Source organism: Cherax quadricarinatus, chromosome 53, assembly GCF_038502225.1.
Source record: "Cherax quadricarinatus isolate ZL_2023a chromosome 53, ASM3850222v1, whole genome shotgun sequence".
In the NCBI taxonomy this organism is placed as follows: domain Eukaryota; kingdom Metazoa; phylum Arthropoda; class Malacostraca; order Decapoda; family Parastacidae; genus Cherax; species Cherax quadricarinatus.
The window spans coordinates 28245572-28262356 of NC_091344.1; the positions used below are offsets into that span (position 1 = coordinate 28245572).

The 16785-nt window shown below is 39.0% G+C and overlaps 1 protein-coding gene and 1 non-coding gene across 2 annotated transcripts in view; both read right to left on the reverse strand.

Annotated features, from left to right (window-relative positions):
* Positions 1-16785, reverse strand: part of LOC128692432 (cytochrome P450 4C1) — a 610069-nt gene that overhangs the window by 524042 nt on the left and 69242 nt on the right. The window lies entirely within an intron of this gene.
* On the reverse strand, positions 8768-8839 carry TRNAD-GUC (transfer RNA aspartic acid (anticodon GUC)). The gene has a single exon. It is a non-coding gene; the product is annotated as a tRNA-Asp (tRNA).

The following is a 16785-nucleotide window of genomic DNA, read 5'->3' on the forward strand; positions in this document are numbered from 1 at the left end:
ACCTTGGTAATGTGGCTGACACTGGAGATACAAAGCCACGTTAACATCTTAACCTTGGTAATGTGGCTGACACTGGAGATACAAAGCCACGTTAACATCTTAACCTTGGTAATGTGGCTGACACTGGAGATACAAAGCCACGTTAACATCTTAACCTTGGTAATGTGGCTGACACTGGAGATACAAAGCCACGTTAACATCTTAACCTTGGTAATGTGGCTGACACTGGAGATACAAAGCCACGTTAACATCTTAACCTTGGTAATGTGGCTGACACTGGAGATACAAAGCCACGTTAACATCTTAACCTTGGTAATGTGGCTGACACTGGAGATACAAAGCCACGTTAACATCTTAACCTTGGTAATGTGGCTGACACTGGAGATACAAAGCCACGTTAACATCTTAACCTTGGTAATGTGGCTGACACTGGAGATACAAAGCCACGTTAACATCTTAACCTTGGTAATGTGGCTGACACTGGAGATACAAAGCCACGTTAACATCTTAACCTTGGTAATGTGGCTGACACTGGAGATACAAAGCCACGTTAACATCTTAACCTTGGTAATGTGGCTGACACTGGAGATACAAAGCCACGTTAACATCTTAACCTTGGTAATGTGGCTGACACTGGAGATACAAAGCCACGTTAACATCTTAACCTTGGTAATGTGGCTGACACTGGAGATACAAAGCCACGTTAACATCTTAACCTTGGTAATGTGGCTGACACTGGAGATACAAAGCCACGTTAACATCTTAACCTTGGTAATGTGGCTGACACTGGAGATACAAAGCCACGTTAACATCTTAACCTTGGTAATGTGGCTGACACTGGAGATACAAAGCCACGTTAACATCTTAACCTTGGTAATGTGGCTGACACTGGAGATACAAAGCCACGTTAACATCTTAACCTTGGTAATGTGGCTGACACTGGAGATACAAAGCCACGTTAACATCTTAACCTTGGTAATGTGGCTGACACTGGAGATACAAAGCCACGTTAACATCTTAACCTTGGTAATGTGGCTGACACTGGAGATACAAAGCCACGTTAACATCTTAACCTTGGTAATGTGGCTGACACTGGAGATACAAAGCCACGTTAACATCTTAACCTTGGTAATGTGGCTGACACTGGAGATACAAAGCCACGTTAACATCTTAACCTTGGTAATGTGGCTGACACTGGAGATACAAAGCCACGTTAACATCTTAACCTTGGTAATGTGGCTGACACTGGAGATACAAAGCCACGTTAACATCTTAACCTTGGTAATGTGGCTGACACTGGAGATACAAAGCCACGTTAACATCTTAACCTTGGTAATGTGGCTGACACTGGAGATACAAAGCCACGTTAACATCTTAACCTTGGTAATGTGGCTGACACTGGAGATACAAAGCCACGTTAACATCTTAACCTTGGTAATGTGGCTGACACTGGAGATACAAAGCCACGTTAACATCTTAACCTTGGTAATGTGGCTGACACTGGAGATACAAAGCCACGTTAACATCTTAACCTTGGTAATGTGGCTGACACTGGAGATACAAAGCCACGTTAACATCTTAACCTTGGTAATGTGGCTGACACTGGAGATACAAAGCCACGTTTGCATCTTAACCTTGATAATGTGGCTGACACTGGAGATACAAAGACACGTTAACATCTTAACACGTTAACATCTTAACCTTGGTAATGTGGCTGCCACTGGAGATACAAAGCCACGTTAACATCTTAACCTGGGTAATGTGGCTGCCACTGGAGATACAAAACCACGTTAACATTTTAACCTTGGTAATGTGGCTGACACTGGAGATATAAAACCACGTTAACATTTTAACATTGGTAATGTGGCTGACACTGGAGATACAAAGCCACGTTAACATCTTAACCTGGAGATGTTAACATCTTAACCTTGATAATGTGGCTGACACTGGAGATACAAAGCCACGTTAACATCTTAACCTTGGTAATGTGGCTGACACTGGAGATACAAAGCCACGTTAACATCTTAACCTTGGTAATGTGGCTGACACTGGAGATACAAAGCCACGTTAACATCTTAACCTTGGTAATGTGGCTGACACTGGAGATACAAAGCCACGTTAACATCTTAACCTTGGTAATGTGGCTGACACTGGAGATACAAAGCCACGTTAACATCTTAACCTTGGTAATGTGGCTGACACTGGAGATACAAAGCCACGTTAACATCTTAACCTTGGTAATGTGGCTGACACTGGAGATACAAAGCCACGTTAACATCTTAACCTTGGTAATGTGGCTGACACTGGAGATACAAAGCCACGTTAACATCTTAACCTTGGTAATGTGGCTGACACTGGAGATACAAAGCCACGTTAACATCTTAACCTTGGTAATGTGGCTGACACTGGAGATACAAAGCCACGTTAACATCTTAACCTTGGTAATGTGGCTGACACTGGAGATACAAAGCCACGTTAACATCTTAACCTTGGTAATGTGGCTGACACTGGAGATACAAAGCCACGTTAACATCTTAACCTTGGTAATGTGGCTGACACTGGAGATACAAAGCCACGTTAACATCTTAACCTTGGTAATGTGGCTGACACTGGAGATACAAAGCCACGTTAACATCTTAACCTTGGTAATGTGGCTGACACTGGAGATACAAAGCCACGTTAACATCTTAACCTTGGTAATGTGGCTGACACTGGAGATACAAAGCCACGTTAACATCTTAACCTTGGTAATGTGGCTGACACTGGAGATACAAAGCCACGTTAACATCTTAACCTTGGTAATGTGGCTGACACTGGAGATACAAAGCCACGTTAACATCTTAACCTTGGTAATGTGGCTGACACTGGAGATACAAAGCCACGTTAACATCTTAACCTTGGTAATGTGGCTGACACTGGAGATACAAAGCCACGTTAACATCTTAACCTTGGTAATGTGGCTGACACTGGAGATACAAAGCCACGTTAACATCTTAACCTTGGTAATGTGGCTGACACTGGAGATACAAAGCCACGTTAACATCTTAACCTTGGTAATGTGGCTGTAACACTGGAGAGACAAAGCCACGTTAACATCTTAACCTTGGTAATGTGGCTGACACTGGAGATACAAAGCCACGTTAACATCTTAACCTTGGTAATGTGGCTGACACTGGAGATACAAAGCCACGTTAACATCTTAACCTTGGTAATGTGGCTGACACTGGAGATACAAAGCCACGTTAACATCTTAACCTTGGTAATGTGGCTGACACTGGAGATACAAAGCCACGTTAACATCTTAACCTTGGTAATGTTGCTGACACTGGAGATACAAAGCCACGTTAACATCTTAACCTTGGTAATGTGGCTGACACTGGAGATACAAAGCCACGTTAACATCTTAACCTTGGTAATGTGGCTGACACTGGAGATACAAAGCCACGTTAACATCTTAACCTTGGTAATGTGGCTGACACTGGAGATACAAAGCCACGTTAACATCTTAACCTTGGTAATGTGGCTGACACTGGAGATACAAAGCCACGTTAACATCTTAACCTTGGTAATGTGGCTGACACTGGAGATACAAAGCCACGTTAACATCTTAACCTTGGTAATGTGGCTGACACTGGAGATACAAAGCCACGTTAAGCAGAACAATTCATACTCAGTAATTTGCTTAAATATGAGAGTGTTCAATTCACCTTTTGGTAAAACTTTGTCTTTTAAACAAGTGTTGTCTTTGACTCTGCAATATTCTGTTGGTGGTAATATTTCTTCAACAATTTCAAAAGTCGAAGCGCCAATATATCACTATTAATTCCATTATGTTAAGACTTTCTCTTCTCACACTACTGGTTTATGGGTATTTAAAATACCTACTAGTACTACTACTAATAACATTAATTATAGTTTTAATAATGATACATCTACTAGCATTTCTGCTATTACTCCCGCTACAGCTAATACAACTAGTAATACTACTAGCAATGCCACTACTGTCGATAAATATATTTGGAAAAAATCATAGTTCTTTACCTAATTTAAATATTTGTTTGGTTAGTTGGTTAATTATTCGTAGGAGCTAATATATCACTCATCCTAATTCTATTATGTTATGATGTTATCTTCTCAAACTATATTATCCCTCCATACTTATTCCACAATTGTTTAAACCCATTTACTATGTAGCACAGACTAACCCATACTGGTTTGTCGCATTTTCAAATACCACTAATACGTCTACTACGTCTAGTACTACTACTACTACTAATAATTATTGGAAAAACAATCAAAATTCTTCTCGTCATTTAAATATTTGTTTGGCTAGTTGGTTAATTAAATATACACAAGTCAACTACTCGTAGTTCATTAAAGATGACTGTAACCTGTTCACCATCAGTTAACCCCATTAAAGATGACTGTAACCTGTTCACCATCAGTTAACCCCATTAAAGATGACTGTAACCTGTTCACCATCAGTTAACCCCATTAAAGATGACTGTAACCTGTTCACCATCAGTTAACCCCATTAAAGATGACTGTAACCTGTTCACCATCAGTTAACCCCATTAAAGATGACTGTAACCTGTTCACCATCAGTCAACCCCATTAAAGATGACTGTAACCTGTTCACCATCAGTTAACCTCATTAAAGATGACTGTAACCTGTTCACCATCAGTCAACCCCATTAAAGATGACTGTAACCTGTTCACCATCAGTTAACCCCATTAAAGATGACTAACCTGTTCACCATCAGTTAACCCCATTAAATATGACTGTAACCTGTTCACCATCAGTTAACCCCATTAAAGATGACTGTAACCTGTTCACCATCAGTTAACCCCATGATAGTGAACAGTTACCAGTGTATAAACGTAAGTAGACATTCACCTCTTTGTGCATGTACCCGTGATTATGTATGGATGTACGGTTGGATAATTATGTATAGTTGGATGATTAAGTATGGTTGGATGATTATATATGGTTGAATGATTATGTATGGTTGGATGATTATGGATGGTTGGATGATTATGTATGGTTGGATGATTATGTATGGTTGGATGATTATGTATGGTTGGATGATTATGTATGGTTGGATGATTATGTATGGTTAGATGATTATGTACGGTTGGATGATTATGTATGGTTGGATGATTATGAGTTGGATGATTATATATGGTTGGATGATTATGTATGGATGATTATGTATGGTTGGATGATTATGTGATGATTATGTATGGTTATGATTATGTATTGTTGGATGGTTGGATGATTATGTATGGTTGGATGATTATGTATGGTTGGATGATTATGTATGGTTGGATGATTATGTATGGTTGGATGATTATGTATGGTTGGATGATTATGTATGGTTGGATGATTATGTATGGTTGGATGATTATATATGGTTGGATGATTATATATAGTTGGATGATTATTTATGGTTGGATGATTATTTATGGTTGGATGATTATTTATGGTTGGATGATTAACGGGCTTAAGTTAAATCGATTTCACGAAGGTCATCAATGTTTGATGTCAAGTGTTCACCACCTGGCAAGTACACTTTAATCTCTCAATACCTTAGTCCGTAAAATAGGGAGATACATTTGGTTGGTTAATTTGCCTACGAACTATCAACACACGAAGATCATTAAGGCGGCGTGCCAGCTCTTCAACAACAATCAAAATTACTTGAGCACCAAATATGATCTATTGTAATTAAAATAAACCCGAAATGTACGTATACTGAGAAATATACTTTTACACGTGTACACAAATTTAAAAGAGTTCTATTCATCTCCATATTTTTGATGATTAAACTGATGAATGTATAAGAAAAACAAGTGATAAAAAAAAGTGTATTATTAAGTTGCAGTTTTTTTTTGGGAGGGGGAGGAGGAGGTTTATAATGTATATTTGTAAGTTAGCATTAATTATTTACTGGATATCTCCCGAGTTTAGATGCATCAAGTAACATTACCTAATATTTCTGACTGTTCACAAGACATATTACCTTGAATATTTTCCTCAGGTAATTTTGATGCCTAACTAATAATCACATATTAATCCAATAAAGTCTGTATGTTGTATTTCTTGTATATTGTTCCCCTCTTTGTTGTCTTATAAAAGTTGACATGAAGTTATCACAGTGTTAATTTAATATTACTGAAAACTAGGTGAGTTACTGTGTGAAAATTGTAGAAGTTTGTAAAATGAACTTGTTAGTTTGTGTTACATAAAGTGTTTATCATAGACAAGATTGTTCCTAGGAATGAGCTTTAACAAAATAAGTTCCAGCAATACATTAAAATATTTCAGGTATTTATCTATAACGCAAAAAAATATTTCAGTAACTTAACCAGCTTCAAAAGTTGCATAGTCTTCTGAAGAACATTGGGAAAGGTTTTATTAATTACTGTTGTGGAGATCATCGCGTTCGCGACCCAGTAACAGCACAAGCTTTCTGAGTGATAATCTGATCAGCCAGACTGTAGCCGCTGGCGCAGTTGCTAGTTATATGACAAATGACAATCCCACACAAGTGGTACATGAGACAATTAAGAGAGAGGTATAAGAAAATAATATGAACTGGTCTTTAAGAAAACCACAACAAAACCCACCTACATGTAGGTGGTGATACTCAAAGTAACTTAAGAGTGGTAGAGGCTAAGGAAAAATAAAACAAGGAACCAGACAGCTTGCAAAGAATGTGGTCAAGAAGCAGAAAGATACAAAGAGCAAATCGTATTCCATATACCTAAATAAATGCTAACCTCAGCATATTGGAAGAAGAGATGCATTGTCAAAGGTTCATCAGTGTGGACCAGATAAGCAGTTTTATTGTGACATCAGGTTTAGATAAACAGTTTGTAGAAGATGGCCTGTGAAAAGATGACCAGAAAAATGGCGATGATTTGAAACTTAAAGGAAAATGCACAGCTGAGAAAACTTGGTAATGATCGCTTTATGTTCTTCCAGATTTCCTCCGTTATCACTAACATACATCTGTGAAGTTTAGATTCAGAATATTGTAAAGGTGAAAGAAAAAGAGTGAGGATACTAAACAGAATAATCTCCAAAATCAAGCTTGGGAAGTAACGGCCGAGAGGTCATAAAGGACAAAAATCACGTTCAAGGGTTTAGTGAGAAATTATGTATTTGACCTGCACTGAACGTGACCATCAGTGGCGAGCAATATTACAGATGAGGGAGCACTAGCAATATGACGAGTGTAACCATTGGTATTATTTCCTTTGTTTTGAAAGCTCACAATACTCACCCTATCATCCTCCTGGGAGAATCTTGCACACGTAATCTTAAATTAACCTTCTACCTACATAACGGAGGAGAACTCTTGATACATTTAAAACAGATTGTACTTACTGATACTGATGTATCATGGAGACATGTGGGATTTTCAGGAAAAATGGAGTCGCAAACAATGTCCCACCTTCCACGACAACAGTCTCAGCTCCCTATTTCACTTCCAGACCTTACATAAAGATCATATGGTTCCTGAAAATTTATGATTATATATATATATATATATATATATATATATATATATATATATATATATATATATATATATATATATATATATATATATATATATATATATATATATATATATATATATATATATATATATATATATCGTGCCGAATATGTAAAACTGGTCAATTAGCAAGAACTCATTTAAAATTAAGTCCTTTCTAAAATTTTCTCTTATACGTTTAAAGATATATTTTTTTCATTAATATTAATGTAAAAATTTTTAATTTTGCTCCAAAAGAATCTTAGAAAACTTACCTAACCTTATTATAACAAGAACAATTTATTTTAGCCTAACCCAACTAAATATATTTTAGATTTGTTTACAATAATTTAATTCTAAACAAACACAGTGAAATATATTTTTTTCGTTAGGTTCAGAATGATTTTGGTGAAATTATTGCATACACAAATTTTCACTTGTCCTATATGGCAAGATGAGCGTTGCTATTTAAGCCAAGATCGCAAGTTCTGCCTATTCGGCACGACATATATATATATATATATATATATATATATATATATATATATATATATATATAAGTGGTGACTAAAATGCCGGGAGCAAGGGGTTAGTAACCCCTTTTCCTGTTGTATATTACTGAATTTAAATAGAAAAACTTCAATTTTTCCTTTTGGGTCACCCTTCCTCAGTGTTTTCTTAAAAAGAAGATATAAAATACGGGTGATTTGCGATAAGTGGGTTATAATAATTGTGTATATACCTGGAGAAGAGAGGAGTGTACAGAGAGGAGACAGAATTTGTGAGATGTTAAGAGAGTATCTTAGAATTTTTGAACCAAGTGAGGGACCGAGCTGTAATTCTGAAGCTTTGAAGCCGGTGGTCCGTGCTGTAGTATTACGTCATGAGCTCAGGTCACTCAGATGAAATGTGAGAGGTAAATTTAAATATATATCTTTATTTACTACATGTACAAGGTATACAGGCCTAGCTGACATCAGTGACATACTACTGTAAAGCTCCTTGTTATGCTGAGTATTTTGGGCAAATTAGGTCCTTGTCCCAGGATGCGACCCACACCAGTCTAACTCCTAGGTACCCATTTCACTGATGGTGAACATAGACAACCGGTGTAAAGAAACACGCCCAATATTTCTACCCGCGCAGGGGATCGAACCCGGACCCTGGCGGTGTGAAGCAAGAGTTTCAGTGATCAGGCCACGGGGCGCCATAAAAGACCTCTCCCCGGCGGGGAATCGAACCCCGGTCTCCCGCGTGACAGGCGGGGATACTCACCACTATACTACCGAGGAATTCATTGGCCAAGATATGAGAGAATCATTTATGTGGTAAGTGTGACCATATTAAACAAATCCTACAGCACACAATACATGAGGAAAAAATTTGCGACGGTGTTTTTGGATTAAAACAGCGACTTTACCGTGTATTTTCTTATAGTTTTTACAGTTGTATTCGCGGTTTCTTGATTTCATTTGAATGGAAGATATATTACAAATATAGATGATTTTGACTGGTTTTATTACTGAACATAGCTTGAAATTGACCTTAAAGTATTGGAAATGTTCGATTTTTGCCGATGTTCAAGAGTAAACAAATCAAGTCACGTGTCCAATACACGTCAGCTGGTGGGTCTTATGTGCGTTCACGAGTACGTTGATATTATTTATACCATTACAATATTGTATAAGAGTAATACATATTTTAAGAAAAAAAGGATAAGTATACAAGATGTGATTTATGGGGGATTTACTGTATGTTGGACTGCGTTTTGGTAGATAATACAGGAGCCACAGATATATCAGATCACTTTTTAGTTGTAGCTACACTGAGAGCAAAAGGTAGATGGGATACAAAGATAATAGAATCAACAAGTAACAGAGAAGTGAAGGTTTATAAACTAAAAGAAGTGGCGGTTAGGGCAAGACATGAACAACCATAATAATAATAATAATAATAATAATAATAATCTTTATTTCTACAAGTACATGTACAAGGTATACAGACCTAGCTGACATCAGTGACAAACTATACAGAAAGCCACTTGTTATGCAGAGAATTTCGGGCAAATTCAGTCATATTTTTCCCACACCAGTCGACAAACACCAAGGTACCCATTTGACTGATTGGTGAACATGGACAACAAGTTTAAGGAAAGACACAAAATGTTTCCACCCTCACGCGGCCAACAATAACAGCCTTGTTCATCAGGTTTTGATCCATCACCAGGCCTGGTCACAGGCGTCATGGTGGACCAGAACCTGATCAACAAGGCTGTTACTGCTGGCCGCATGCAAACCGATGTACGAGCCATAGCCTGGCTGATCAGGTACTGACCTTAGGTGCCTGTCCAGCACCCTCTTCAAGACAGCCTGGGCTTTATTTGTAATCCCCCTTATATATACTGGGAGACAGTTGAACAGTCTTGGCCCCCTGACACTTATTGTGTTCTCTCTCTTTGTACTCGTGGCGTCCCTGCTTTCATTGGGGGAATGTTACATCTCCTGCCGAGTCTTTTGATTTCCTAGGGAATGATTTTCGTGTGCAAATTTGGGACTAGTCCCTCCAGGATTTTCTAAGTGTATATTATCATGTAAATTTCACATCTGCATTCCAGGGAGTACATATCAAGGACTTCAACTGTTCTCAGTTATTTAAGTGCTTTATCACACTTACACGTGCCATAAAAGTTATCTGTACAGTCCCCAGGTCTGCAAATTTGTCTCCTTTGAAAGTGGCCATTAGTGTGCAGCAATATTCCACAGAGAACAAAGGGGTTTGAAGAGAACCATCATGGGCTTAGCATCTCTTGTTTCAAATGTTCTCATTATCCATCCATTGGTACTTCATGTACCAACACGTAAGGGACACTACAAGAGAGAGAGAGAGGAGAGGATGAACCAGCAAGACTGGACCTAGTATTCACCTTGAGTAGTGCAGATGTTGAGGACATCACATATGAAAGGCCCCTTGGGGCCAGCGATCACGTCGTTTTCAGCTTTGAATACACAGTATATCTACAAGTGGATGGGGAAGCAGGAAGGCCAGGACGAATGAAACCAAACTACAAGAAATGGGACTACACGGGAATGAGAAACTTCCTGAACGGGGTTCATTGGGACAGAGAACTGGCAGGGAAGCCAGTTAATGAGATGGAATATGTAGCAACAATGTGCAAGGAGGCTGAGGAGAGGTTTGTACCCAAGGGTAACAGGAATAATGAAAAAGCCAGGATGAGCCCATGGTTCACCCAAAGGTGCAGGGAGGCAAAAACCAAGTGTGCTAGTGAATAGAAGAAATATAGAAGGCAAAGGACCCAGGAAAATAAGGAGAGCAGTCGTATAGCCAGAAATAAATATGCACAAATAAGAAGGGAGGCCCAACGACAATATGAAAACGACATAGCAGGAAAGCCGAATCTGACCCGAAACTGTTATAAAGACACATCAGGAGGAAAACAACAGTCAAGGACCAGGTAATCAGGCTAAGGAAGGAAGGAGGAGAGATAATAAGAAAGGACTGTGAAGTATGTAAGGAACTCAACAAGAGATTCAAAGAAGTGTTCACAGAGGAGACAGAAGGGGCTCCAGAAAGACGGAGAGGTGGGGTAAACCACCAAGTGCTGCACACAGTACATACAACCGAGGAAGACGTGTAGAGGCTTCTGAGTGAGCTAAATACCACAAAGGCAATGGGGCCGGATAACATCTCTCCATGGGTCCTGAGAGAGGGAGCAGAGGCACTGTGTGTACCCCAAACAACAATATTCAATACAACTATCGAATGTAAAGTAAAAGGACACAAGTGCAACTAATGTGACATTTTATTGTGACAACGTTTCGCTCTCCAGGAGCTTTGTCAAGCCGGCTTGACAAAGCTCCTGGAGAGCGAAACGTTGCCACAATAAAATGCCACATTAGTTGCACTTGTGTCCTTTTGCTTTACATATTGTCGGTAATTCTACCAACATTATTAAACATCTATCGAAACAGGGAGATTGCCTGAAGCATGGAAGACAGCAAATGTAGTCCCAATCTTTAAAAAATGAGAAGATTATCATGGAGAAGATTATCTGAAGAGTGGTCGAACACCTAGAAAGGAATGATCTCATCAACAGCAGCCAACTTGGTTTCAAGGAGGGGAAATTCTGTGTCACAAACCTACTGGAGTTCTATGACATGGTGACAGCAATAAGACAAGAGAGAGAGAGGGGTGGGTGGATTGCATTTTCGTGGACTGCAAGAAGGCGTTTGACACAGTTCCACACAAGAGATTAGTGCAAAAACTGGAGGACCAAGCAGGGATAACAGGGAAGGCACTACAGTGCATCAGGGAATACTTGTCAGGAAGACAGCAGCGAGTCATGGTACGTGGCGAGGTGTCAGAGTGGGCGCCTGTGACCAGCGGGGTCCCACAGGGGTCAGTCCTAGGACCAGTGCTGTTTCTGGTATTTGTGAACGACATGACGGAAGGAACAGACTCCGACGTGTCCGTGTTTGCAGATGACGAAGTTGATGAGAAGAATTCATTCAATCGAAGACCAGGCAGAACTACAAAGGAATCTGGACAGGCTGCAGACCTGGTCCAGCAATTGGCTCCTGGAGTTCAACCCCACCAAGTGCAAAGCCATGAAGATTAGGGAAGGACAAAGAAGACGCAGATGGAGTACAGTCTAGGGGGCCAGAGATTACAAATCTCACTCAAGGAAAAAAATCTCGGGGTGAGTATAACACCAGGCACATCTCCTGAAGCGCACATCAACCAAATAACTGCTGCAGCATATGGGCGCCTAGCAAACCTCAGAACAGCATTCCGATATCTTAATAAGGAATCGTTCAGGACCCTGTACACCGTGTACGTTAGGCCAATATTGGATTATGTGGCACCAGTTTGGAACCCACACCTAGCCAAACACAAAGAAACTAGAGAAAGTGCAAAGGTTTGCAACAAGACTAGTCCCAGAGCTAAGGGGTATGTCCTACGAGGAGAGGTTAAGGGAAATCGACCTAACGACATTGAAGGACAGGAAAGATAGGGGGGACATGATAACGACATACAAAATACTGAGAGGAATTGACAAGGTGGACAAAGACAGGATGTTCCAGAGATGGGACACAGCAACAAGGGGACACAGTTGGAAGTTGAAGACACAGATGAATCACATGGATGTTAGGAAGTATTTCTTCAGCCACAAAGTAGTCAGGAAGTGGAATAGTTTGGGAAGAGATGTAGTGGAGGCAGGATCCATACATAACTTTAAGCAGAAGCATGATAAAGCTCACGGTTCAGGGAGAGTGACGTAGTAGCGACCAGTGAAGAGGCGGGGCCAGGAGCTAGGACTCGACTCCTGCAACCTCAACTAGGTGAGTACAACTAGGTGAGTACAACTAGGCGAGTACATTGTTTTGATCTTTGAAGGTGAGATTCTCTGACATTATCACTCCCAGGTCCTTCACATTAGTTTATCGTTGTATTGTGTGATTGGAATTTGTTTTATGCTCCGATACACTCTTAATTTCCTTGCTTTTTCCACATCGGAGTAATTGAAATTTCTATTCATTGAATTTCATATTGTTTTATGTAAATATGTGGGTGATGTCTGCTTGGAGTCTTTCAATGTTATCGACAGATGACACACTCATGCAGATTCGGGTGTCATCCGCAAAGACACGTTGCTGTGTCTTACATCTCTATGTCAGATGTGAGAATAAGGAACAGGATGAGAGAGAGTTCTGTGCCTTGTGGAACAGAGCTTTTCTCTATTACTGTCTCAGATTTTACTCTGTTTACTCTTACCCTTTGTGTTCTATTTATTAGGATGTTAATGATCCATCTACCATCTTTTATTATTACTTTATGACACATTTTGTGTCCTATTACACCAGGGTCGCACTTGCTGAAGACTTTCACAAAGTCAGTGTATACTACGTGTGCATTTTGTTTGTCCTGCAGTGCCTCTAAGACTTCGTCGTAATTTACGGGTTTGGAAAAGGCGTATGATAGGGTGGGAAGGGGGGCAGTGTAGCAGATGTATGGAATAGGAGGTAGGCTACTGAAAGCAGCGAGGAGTTTTTACGAGAGGATATTGTTTCCCAGTAAAAGTAGGCCTTAGACAGGAATGTGTAATGTCACCATAGTTGTTCAAAATATTTACAGATTGGGTTGTAAGAGAAGTGAATGCTCGGGTGATGGCAAGAGGTGGTGTTGGGTTAAAAGATAAAGAATCTAGCAAAACGTAGGGGTTGTCACGATTGCTCTTTACTGATGACATTGTGCATCTGGAGGATTCTGAAGAGAAGTTGCAGAGGTTAGTGGATGAGTTTGGTAGGGAATATGAAAGAAAGAAACTAAGAGTGAACATAGGAAAGAGTAAAGTGATGAGGATAACAAAAAAAATTAGGAAATGAAAGACTGCATATCAGATTAGAGGGAGAGAGTATGGATAAAGTGAATGTATTCAAATATTTTGGAGTAGACTTTTCAGCAGATGGGTCTATGAAACACGAGGTGAATCTTAGGATTGAAAGGGAATGTATGAGAGTACAGTCATGCCAACACTCTTATGTGGGTATGAAGCATGGAGAAGTGGGGATGTCGTGTCTGAGGGCAATGTGTGATGTGAATATCATGCAGAGAATCCATAGTCTGGAAATTAGAAGGAGGTACAGGGTTACCAAAAGTTTTATCCAAAGGGCTGAGGAGGAGTTGCTGAGGTGGTTTGGACATTTAGAGACTATTGAACTAAATTAAATGACCTGGAGAGCTTATAAATCTGTAGTGAAAGGAAAGCGCTTTAGGGTTCTATCTAGAAAAGGTTGGAGAGAGAGGGTAAAGGAGCTTTTGTGTGAGAGGGGCTTGGACTTCCAGCATATATGTTTGAGCGTGTTATATAGGAGCGAGTAGAGACAACTGGATTTTAGGATTTCACGTGCTGTTGGAGCGTGAGTCAGATAACATTTATTAATTGATTCAGAGCAACCAGCAAGCCAGACATGAGTCCAGCAAGTGGGAGGTACAGTGCCTGCCGTGTGAAGGAGTTGCAGGTTTATAACTGTAGATGGAGTGAATGATGAAGTGTTTCTTCGTTTCTGAGTCACCCAACCTTGGTGGTAAACGGCTGAAATGTTAATAATATATATATATATATATATATATATATATATATATATATATATATATATATATATACATATAAATATATATATATAAATATATATAAATATATATATACATATAAATATATATATATATAAATATAAATATGTATATATATGTATATATATATATATATGTATATATATATATATATATATATATATATATATATATATATATATATATATAAAATACATATATATATATATATATATATATATGTATATGTATATATATGTATATGTATATATATATATATGTATATATATAGGTAGTAGGTTGGTAGACAGCAACCACCCAGGGAAGTACTACCGTCCTGCCAGATGACTGTGAAACAAAAACCTGTAACTGTTTTGCATGATGGTAGGATTGCTGGTTTCTTTTTCTGTCTCATAAACACGCTAAGATAACAGGGATATCTTGCTACTCCTACTTACACTTTGGTCACACTTCACAGACACGCACATGCATATATATATATACATACATCTAGGTTTTTCTCCTTTTTCTAAATAGCTCTTGTTCTTTTTTATTTCTTCTATTGTCCATGGGGAAGTGGAAAAGAATCTTTCCTCCGTAAGCCATGCGTGTCGTATGAGGCGACTAAAATGCCGGGAGCAATGGGCTAGTAACCCCTTCTCCTGTATACAATTACTAAAAAAGAGAAGAAGAAAAACTTTATAAAACTGGGTTGCTTAAATGTGCGTGGATGTAGTGCGGATGACAAGAAACAGATGATTGCTGATGTTATGAATGAAAAGAAGTTGGATGTCCTGGCCCTAAGCGAAACAAAGCTGAAGGGGGTAGGAGAGTTTCAGTGGGGGGAAATAAATGGGATTAAATCTGGAGTATCTGAGAGAGTTAGAGCAAAGGAAGGGGTAGCAGTAATGTTAAATGATCAGTTATGGAAGGAGAAAAGAGAATATGAATGTGTAAATTCAAGAATTATGTGGATTAAAGTAAAGGTTGGATGCGAGAAGTGGGTCATAATAAGCGTGTATGCACCTGGAGAAGAGAGGAATGCAGAGGAGAGAGAGAGATTTTGGGAGATGTTAAGTGAATGTATAGGAGCCTTTGAACCAAGTGAGAGAGTAATTGTGGTAGGGGACTTGAATGCTAAAGTAGGAGAAACTTTTAGAGAGGGTGTGGTAGGTAAGTTTGGGGTGCCAGGTGTAAATGATAATGGGAGCCCTTTGATTGAACTTTGTATAGAAAGGGGTTTAGTTATAGGTAATACATATTTTAAGAAAAAGAGGATAAATAAGTATACACGATATGATGTAGGGCGAAATGACAGTAGTTTGTTGGATTATGTATTGGTAGATAAAAGACTGTTGAGTAGACTTCAGGATGTACATGTTTATAGAGGGGCCACAGATATATCAGATCACTTTCTAGTTGTAGCTACACTGAGAGTAAAAGGTAGATGGGATACAAGGAGAATAGAAGCATCAGGGAAGAGAGAGGTGAAGGTTTATAAACTAAAAGAGGAGGCAGTTAGGGTAAGATATAAACAGCTATTGGAGGATAGATGGGCTAATGAGAGCATAGGCAATGGGGTCGAAGAGGTATGGGGTAGGTTTAAAAATGTAGTGTTAGAGTGTTCAGCAGAAGTTTGTGGTTACAGGAAAGTGGGTGCAGGAGGGAAGAGGAGCGATTGGTGGAATGATGATGTAAAGAGAGTAGTAAGGGAGAAAAAGTTAGCATATGAGAAGTTTTTACAAAGTAGAAGTGATGCAAGGAGGGAAGAGTATATGGAGAAAAAGAGAGAAGTTAAGAGAGTGGTGAAGCAATGTAAAAAGAGAGCAAATGAGAGAGTGGGTGAGATGTTATCAACAAATTTTGTTGAAAATAAGAAAAAGTTTTGGAGTGAGATTAACAAGTTAAGAAAGCCTAGAGAACAAATGGATTTGTCAGTTAAAAATAGGAGAGGAGAGTTATTAAATGGAGAGTTAGAGGTATTGGGAAGATGGAAGGAATATTTTGAGGAATTGTTAAATGTTGATGAAGATAGGGAAGCTGTGATTTCGTGTATAGGGCAAGGAGGAATAACATCTTGTAGGAGTGAGGAAGAGCCAGTTGTGAG